This window comes from Archocentrus centrarchus, chromosome 23 (assembly GCF_007364275.1).
Source record: "Archocentrus centrarchus isolate MPI-CPG fArcCen1 chromosome 23, fArcCen1, whole genome shotgun sequence".
In the NCBI taxonomy this organism is placed as follows: domain Eukaryota; kingdom Metazoa; phylum Chordata; class Actinopteri; order Cichliformes; family Cichlidae; genus Archocentrus; species Archocentrus centrarchus.
This window is the reverse complement of record NC_044368.1, coordinates 19,983,818-19,992,709: the sequence shown is the minus strand read 5'-3', so window position 1 is coordinate 19,992,709 and position 8,892 is coordinate 19,983,818. Positions and strand designations below refer to the sequence as shown.

General features: G+C 41.1%; 1 long non-coding RNA gene across 1 annotated transcript; it reads right to left on the bottom strand.

The window, feature by feature from the left end:
- Nucleotides 1-6,123: 6,123 nt before the first annotated feature.
- Nucleotides 6,124-8,609, bottom strand: LOC115773219 (uncharacterized). The gene is made up of 3 exons (XR_004019091.1): nucleotides 8,544-8,609; nucleotides 6,348-6,391; nucleotides 6,124-6,246 (listed from the first exon to the last, which is right to left on the bottom strand). It is a non-coding gene; the product is annotated as an uncharacterized LOC115773219 (long non-coding RNA).
- Nucleotides 8,610-8,892: the final 283 nt, after the last annotated feature.

Sequence of the window (8,892 nt, the reverse complement as noted above, 5' to 3'; positions counted from 1 at the left end):
GAAATAAGTGTACATTTGGTAAAGACAAACATATACCATGAACTTCATGAAACTTCATAAAAACTCATTTCCTTCAGCACTCATAGCAGTTATGCAACACATTTGCTTTCACACACATTCATACAAGCACTATTTTCTACATCTAAGTGCTTTCTATCTAACATTGGCACTCCAATGAAAACATCAGGAGCAACTTGGGGTTCAATATCTTGACCAAGGATACTTTGGCATGCAGATGGGAGCAGCCAGGAATTAAACCACCAACCTTAAGGATGATAAGGTTATGATAAGGATCAGTATGTAAGGATTGACTCTCATCATCCACTTGAGTGGCATCAGGATGGTACAACACAGAGTGAAAGTCATCCCCACAGACATGGGAGGGAAGCAGAAGAACATCATATCAAAATGGCTCTGAGTAAATGAAGTTATCCCAACTTTGACAAGTGTTCAGCTGGGATGGTGCCTAAAGAATGCTCCAGGCAATCTAAGAGAGAGAGAGACAACTGCTGCCTAAGCAAAAATCTCAGGTTATCCATTATGTGTCAGGAGTAATGGAACAGTTGAGACACATTTTTTCAAAACACCACATCTCTGTAGCTTTCAAACCCGAAAACACACTAGACCAAAAATTGTTCCATGACAAAGATTGTGTCTCCTGGCACAAGCGGAGTAATATAATGTACACAGTTAAGAGGATTACTGTGAATTATACATCAGGGAAATCAAACAGTGACTAGCTAAGCAGATGGCACGAAACAGAAGAGGAACCTCGTCAGGCCAGGACTCTGTTTACACCTGCAGGCCAGTGACCACTCTGTCAGTATGAGAATGTAACGCTGGCTTGAATGGGGAGTCAAGGAGGCCATTTACATGAAAAGAGAACAACCATCTCTGAACCAAGGAGGGAGCTCAGATAACATCTTTCACCATCTTACAATGGTGTGATTGCAGCCATTCCCCAACTCCCTGTGACTGGTATGAATGGCCATTGATCCATGTGATAACAACCTGTAAATTAACGAACTGAGTTCACTGACTATTGCTAGTTTCAGTCAAAAATTCAAAACCCAGATCGTTATGAAGTGTTTGGTGCATCTTCATGACCTACAGAATGCTAGTAGTTTTGATGAGTTCTACATTCTGACACAATCAGGCCAAAAATAACATTCTAATCTGGCTTTCTGTTAACCTTCTAAGGTCCAAGGTCTGGGCAATCAGAATGTCATTTTTGCTTACAATAACTACCCCCCCCCCCCCCCCCCCCCCCCCCCCCTTAAAAAATAAATAAATAAATCTATTTGGTTTAGTACCTATAATGATGAGATGAGATCTGTGAGGGTTAAAATTTTCAGTTGATAGTCACAATACAAGACAATTACTGTTTTGGTGATATTGTGGCCTTTCCTTTAGAATCACCATCAGGATTCAGTTCAGTTCAGTTGAATGAAATCTTTTGTGTATTTAAATATCAAAGCAAAATCTGCCTTTATTTTTTAACATTTTGATAAGTAATAGCATTCCAGTATCCTCAAGTCAAACTATGTATTTTTAGAAGTCATCAGTATTTTAGTCCTTTTATATATTGAGGTGTAATCATAATAATAATAACATCCTGTATATTTAGCTTTTTGAAAATAAACCACAGTAAAATTTGAACTTGGTTCTTCATTCTTAAAAGACTGTTTGGTCTTATTTATGGTGTCTTAAGTATAATAAACGGATGGGTGTAGGGTGGGGATGGACAGACATATGGGTAAAACTTTAGAAAAGGAGGAAAAGGAAAGGGAGGAGGCTAGGTTGTGTTGTATGTGCGTATAAATGATTGAGTGTGTATTTGTTGGCAACAGCTTCTTAGACAGAGGATTGCTGTGCACCAGTGTATTGTGAAAGTAGATGCCTGTTTGTGTGTCAGTCAGGGGACATGAGAGTCTGTGGGCAGACACAGAAGTATGCTGTTTATTCATGGAGTGGGAGCAGCTCAGGAAACAGCCAACAGGAGCTTCCCGGGGAAAAATACTAGGGGCGATCCCTGTAATTCTATAGGAGGAAATGAGCCACGTGGGTGTGGGCCTGATGGAGACTACTTCCAGCCCAGGAGCCCTAAGGTGGAGCTGCCCACAGGAAATATGACATTTTACACTTTATATTTTAATTCAAGCTTTAATGTACATCACACTTAGATTTAGTTATTTATCTTACTGAGAAGGACTGATTACAATAAAGTGTAATTTAAAAAAAAATTCATTCATTGACCCTGATAAAAAAAATAAACAAAAAGAATGCCAAGGACAGAATGATACTTTTCCTGTGAGCTCACAATAGTATTTAAACCATTTTAGAATACAGTACTGAAACAAGTGCTTACTCAAAGCCCAGTGCAGTGTGTTAAAGCATAATTTTATTTTGACTTTGGCATACGTCTTATTAGTGAGGTTGTTTTAACTCATCAGTTTACTTTGCACACTTCTTCTCTACTGTAGAGGAAGTCACTTAAAGCAGGACAGCTACATGCTGTATTATAGGCAATGTGAGTGCACTGATTTGTGAAGGGATTTGAGTAACACTATTTCCCAAAGTTATTAAATCCAATTCACCCTTTTTCCAGGAGACCAGGGTGTGAAGGGATTCTGTTGACACTACATATATATACATACATATACGGCAGCTTGACTGCTCTCTTTACTATACAGCAGCTTGACTACTCTGCTTACTATACAGCAGCTTGACTACTCTGCTTACTATACAGCAGCTTGAAGGCTGTGCATCCCATACAACAGCTTGACTGCTCTGCATCCTATACAGCACCTTGACAGCTGTGCATCCTATACAGCACCTTGACAGCTGTGCATCCTATACAGCAGCTTGACTGTTGTGCATCCTAGATGGCAGCTTGACTGATGTGAGTCTTATACAGCAGCATGAATGTTCTGCATCTTGTACGGCAGCTTGACTGCTCTCTTTACTATACAGCAGCTTGACTGCTCTGCTTACTATACAGCAACTTGACTGCTGTGGATTCTATACAGCAGCTTGACTGCTCTGCTTACTATACAGCAGCTTGACTGCTGTGCATCCTATAAGGCAGCTTGACTGCTGTGCATCCCATACAGCAGCTTGACTGCAGATCATGCTATACAGGAGCTTGACTGATGTGCATCCTATACAGCAGTTTGACTGCTGTGTATTCTATACAACAACTTGACTGCTTTGGGTCGTTTACAGCAGCTAGACTACTCTGCTTACTATACAGCAGCTTGACTGCTGTGAATCCTATACACATTTGACTTGCTTACAATACAGTATCTTGACTTCTCTGTATCCTATATAGCAGCTGACTGCGGTGCATCCTATTTAGCAGCTTGACTGCTGTGAGTCCTATACAGCAACTTGACTGCTGTGCATCCTATACAGCAGCTTGACTAGTCTGCATACTAAACAGCAGCTTGAATAGTGTGCATCCTCTAGAGCGGATTGACTGCTGTTTGTCCTATCCAGCAGCTTTACTGCTCTGAATCCAATACAGCAGCTTGACTGCTTTGCATCTTATACTGCTGCCTGACTTCTATGCTTACTTTACAGCAGCTTGACTGCTTTGCATCCAATACAGCAGCCTTACTGCTTTGCATCCTATAAAGCAGCTTTACTTCTTTGCATCCTATACAGCTTACTACACAGCAGCTTGACTGCTGTGCATCCCATACAGCAGACTGATCACTCTGCTTACTATACAGCAGCTTGACTCCTCTGCCTCCAGTGACATGCGGTGAGGTTTGTGACGAGTGAGGCAGCACTGACCTCTATTGTTGTGGCACGGTACTTTTTGCTTAAACTTGTGTATTTTCACCATGCATTTATGACCAATCACAAAGAAGAAACATGTGGCACACATTCAATCAATATATTACACAGACTGTGGAACAACAGCACGTGTAGCACATGTGTAATCAAAAATGTATATTGGTGATATAAATAGAGACAGCAATGGGCATCCCCCAACCACCTGTTTCATTTTGCTTCTGTCTAAATGAGGGTGGCAGGTAAAGCTATTGTCTCACAATTATTGTACTCATTTGAGACTCCAATAAATCTCATGGGAAGTGGCATCCTCTGTTCTTCAGATGCAAAATCATGTGCACCACTGATGAACTGTATGCAGACTTTCAAATGAGGAAGCACACAGAGTGATGATGTGTCACAGTTGCTGCGGCAGGCAAGGCAGGGAGGACCTCAAAGCAGGACAGAAGGCGAGAGCTGAATTTGTACTTAACCTTTATTTACAATTTAGACAAGGCTGGTCTGGAAACAGCTACATGAAAACTTGAAAACCCAAAAAACTTGAAAACTGGAAACTTGAAGTTTCCAGCTTTTAAACTCAAAACTCAAAATACAAAACATAGAGCACTTCCTCCTGGACGTATACAATGACTTAGGACCCAACAAAGACAAGAGCAGACAATAAATAGGGCTAATGAGGGGGTAACAACATGTGGGTTAACAGACCATACATACCATTACACAGATGAGACAAGGGGTAGCAAAACTGAACACAACACACAAGGAGCAAGAGACTATCAAAATAAAACAGGAAGTGACCAACATAACACACACACACAGCCCTAACACAGAAAACTTAACAGAGGGAATCAAACATTACACAAAGAAACAACAGGAAGGGAAACTAAACACAGAACACCCAAACAACAAACTGAGAAAACTAAACTATAAGAAACACAAAGAAACACAACCGGAAAAATAACAAAACAAAACTATACCAAATGAACTCAACCCCCTCTGCCACCGGCCCACAACCATGACAAGATGTTGCAAAAAGACCCAGAATTTGTGTCTCAGGTACAACCTAAAGTGTTTTGGTTACAGCCAAAGACTGAATACTCAGTGCTAAACAATCGATGGAAAATGTGGGAGGTTTGGGTGCACAGTCAAGTTTAGGGGGCTGAGGAGATGAGCAGCCCAAATTGCCTTGCACTTATTGTTTAATGAGAAACCAGAGTCCAAACACTACTAACCATGCTTTGATGAACTGATCAAGAAAAAACAAACATTTTTTACTCTTTTTACTCATGATGACATTATTATTGGTGTTGAAGAACAACCTGACTCCAGAACCTGGTTTCCTTTAGTTTGCTGTAGTTTTGTGTTTATTAAAGTATACCGGTATACAATGGGTTTACAATCACAGAGGGCGGGTCTGAGTAGGTAAACCAACCCAGAGCCATCTACACTGTAAACCCGGATAAGTTGAATCTACTTAAAAAACCAAGGTAACTCGTTGCCTTAAATTTTTTAAGTAATGAAACAGTTTATTTTACTCAGCCTGTTAAGTAAGCACTACTCCATTTCCAGTAGAACTAAATTGTATGTTCTAATTGACCAAACTTATCTTTTATAGTTCATGAAAAATAAAATGTCTTTTGATCAATCAATTCCCCCTATCGTTTTCATGGTTGTGTGGGGGTGGTGGGGGCTGGAGCCTATCCCAGCTGACAAATGGTAAATGGACTAGCTCTTATATAGCGCTTTTCTACTCAGTCAGAGCACTCAAAGCGCTTACACAACATGTTTACATTTACCCCATGCACTCACATTCATACAAGCACTTCCATGTTTATACTAAGCTAAGTGCTTTTAATTAACTAGCATTCACACACATTCATACTCCGACAGGACGGTCGGAGAGCAACTTGGGGTTAAGTATCTTGCCCAAGGATACATTGGCATGTAGCCTGGAGTAGCCAGGATTCGAACCGCTGACCTTCCGGTCAGTAGGTGACCTGCTCTACCTACTGAGCTACAGCCACCCCCAATTATCTTATTTATTTATTTATTTATTTTTGGAGGAGGTGGGATCAGTCATATTTCACAGGTATGACATCACCTTCTTCTGCCGTCTGCAGGTCAGTGTTGGTTTCTGCCTGTGGAAGTTTGAGGCGGGCAGTTGTGTATTTTGCTGTAAATAAAGAGATTCCGATGTCATAATTAATAAAGTGTATGTTTTTAAATGACAGAATTCAGGTATGTGGTGATGTGTATACCTGCTTTATATAAAATTCTAACTTTAAATTCTTCCCATATCATTCCCGGCTGCTCTTCATTTTTTATGGCCTTTACAAGTTCGTCACGCTTGTAATAAGAGGGCCACTGACAAATGTCATCAGCCACCCATGCTGCTGGCACCACCTCAACCTCGTGGGTTTTATAAAATTCTACAATGTAAAACATTTTCTAGAAAAGGAAGATGGTATAACAACACAAAGTTAGTTTTACAAATACTAGACAAATTTATGCACATTCCCAGCTGAATAATTACTGTAATACACACTTACACATAGATGGGTGAAGGTTGACTTCAGTGTAACTTGATGCTGAGCTGCGCACAAAAATAACAAATAATAAATCAAACTGAAAATGAAAATACATGCTGTGTGAGGCTAAGGTATCATCAATCTACATGCAGAAGAGGCACAACCACAAACCCTGCCTGTAAAGGTAAGCGAACACACTTCTGTATAGTGTCCAACCTTAAGCACATGAGGTGTGAAGAGAGATCTGACACAAAATAAATTCCCAAATTTGAAGAGTCAAATGGATAGTCAAAAAAACTTGTTATCTTTCTGTATTCTTTGCAAACCAGGTATTCCTGACACTCAAAAACAACTATATTCTGGACCAAAAGTATCTGGCTATTGATTTTAATGCATCTGTCCCTCTCTGATGAATTTATAACAAATTCATCCATTTCTACTTCTTTAAACTGGGAGACAGTTCCCATAAAACATTCTGGGCCAGGTCCATCTGAATGCGGCATTTTTAGCATTTTTCCAGTTTTCTAGTTTTCTGAGTTTCCTCTGGTAAACTTGTTGCATCAAATTCTGAAATCCTACGTATAACTTGTTGCAGTGGTGAACTAGGCTTTCTAACCATACCTTTAATGTTTTTTAAATAGTTCTCAAAAGGAAATCCAGATATTAGGTCCAAGTTCCCATGTACCCTTACATCTTCACTGAGATGAATCAAGCCATGTATGTTGTATACAACAAATTCCTGGCCATAGAGTTGCCCAAAATGTTTAACAAATGCCCTGAGGAGTGTGTTTGCCAAGTCATTTAGCATCAAACAATAAGTTGGACTCGCCAGAATGTAAATACTAACAGATATTTATTGTTTTTGAATTTTTATGCTGAAATCGTTTTTTGCTGATTTTAGCTTTGTTTTTTGGTGGTCTGGGAGCAGGCACCGACTCTATGGGGATGGGGTTTTGGGGGGATGGCAGGAGGAGAGAAGCTGCAGAGAGGTGTGTAAAACTGCAACTCTGCTTCCTGGTCTCAACCCTGGGTAGTCAGGTTTTAGGAGGGTTAATAAATTTGGCCAGATTTTTAGAAATGAGAGCTGCTCCATCCAAAGTGGGATGGATGCCGTCTCTCCTAACAAGACCAGGTTTTCCCCAGAAACTTTGCCAATTATCTATGAAGCCCACGTCATTTCTTGGACACCACTCAGACAGCCAGCGATTCAGGGAGAACATGCGGCTAAACATGTGGCTCCTGGTCTGATTGGGGAGGGGCCCAGAGAAAACTACAGAGTCCGACATTGTTTTTGCAAAGTTACACACAGAGTCAATATTAATTTTAGTGACCTCCGATTGGCGTAACCGGGTGTCATTACTGCCGACGTGAATAACAATCTTACCAAATCTACGATTAGCCTTAGCCAGCAGTTTCAAATTTCCATTAATGTCGCCTGCTCTGGCCCCTGGAAGACATTTGACTATGGTCGCCGGTGTCTCTAGCTTCACGTTTCTCAAAACAGAGTCGCCAATAACCAGAGTTTGTTCCTCGGCGGGTGTGTCGCCGAGTGGAGAAAAAAAAATGGTTAGAGACGTGAACAGGTTGGTGGTGTACCCGGGGCTTCTGCTTAGGACTACGCTTCCTCCTCACAGTCACCCAGCCGGCCTGTTTTCCCTGCTGCTCGGGATCTGCTGGGGAGCTAACGGCGGCTAAGCTACCATGGTCCGCACCCGCTACAGGGGCCTGGCTAGATACAGGATTTTCCAGGGTGCGGAGCCGAGTCTCCAATTCAGAAAGCCTGGCCTCCAGAGCTACAAACAGACTACATTTATTACAAGTACCGTTACTGCTAAAGGAGGCCGAGGAGTAACTAAACATGTGACACCCAGAGCAGGAAAGTGCGGGAGAGACAGGAGAAGAAGCCATGCTGCTAATGAGTAGGCTAAGAGCTAAGCTAATAGCTGCGCTAAGCTAGCGAATTTCTAAAAAGAAATAAAGTGAATAATGTGACTACAAGATGATTTAGCAAAGAATGTGCTCTAGATAAAGTAGGCGAAGATTACACTAAAATATGTTGTTATCCAGATAGATCGAGTTAAACAGCTAACAGACAGCAAAACACGACTGTGCTCCGAAACAGGAACAGGAAGTGATACAATACCGCAGTGAGAGCCAACACCAAGTGCATTCATCTCTTTTTCAATAAACACAATTAAGATTAATCGCCATACTTACTGCAAAATTGCTCAGAGCGGGTTTCCTTTCAAAATCAGCGAAAAACGGTAGCGGTTCTTGTTGGAACATACCACTCCTGAAAATAGGCGGGAGGTGGACCGCTCCACTCCCTGTAATGACTTAGATGTTTCTATGATAACATATTACGCACAAACAGTATATAAAATTATTACAGATGAGTAAGAAAAGGTACAGGGGAAAAAATCAACCCACTGTCCTTAACATATGGTGCTTAATTTATAACCTGTTAAACGCCCGCCCAATGATATAATGGGCTCACCCAGAGTTCATTGTAGAGTGGAAATGGGGAGGCTAGGCTGATGGGCAAACAGATTCAACATCAATTAAA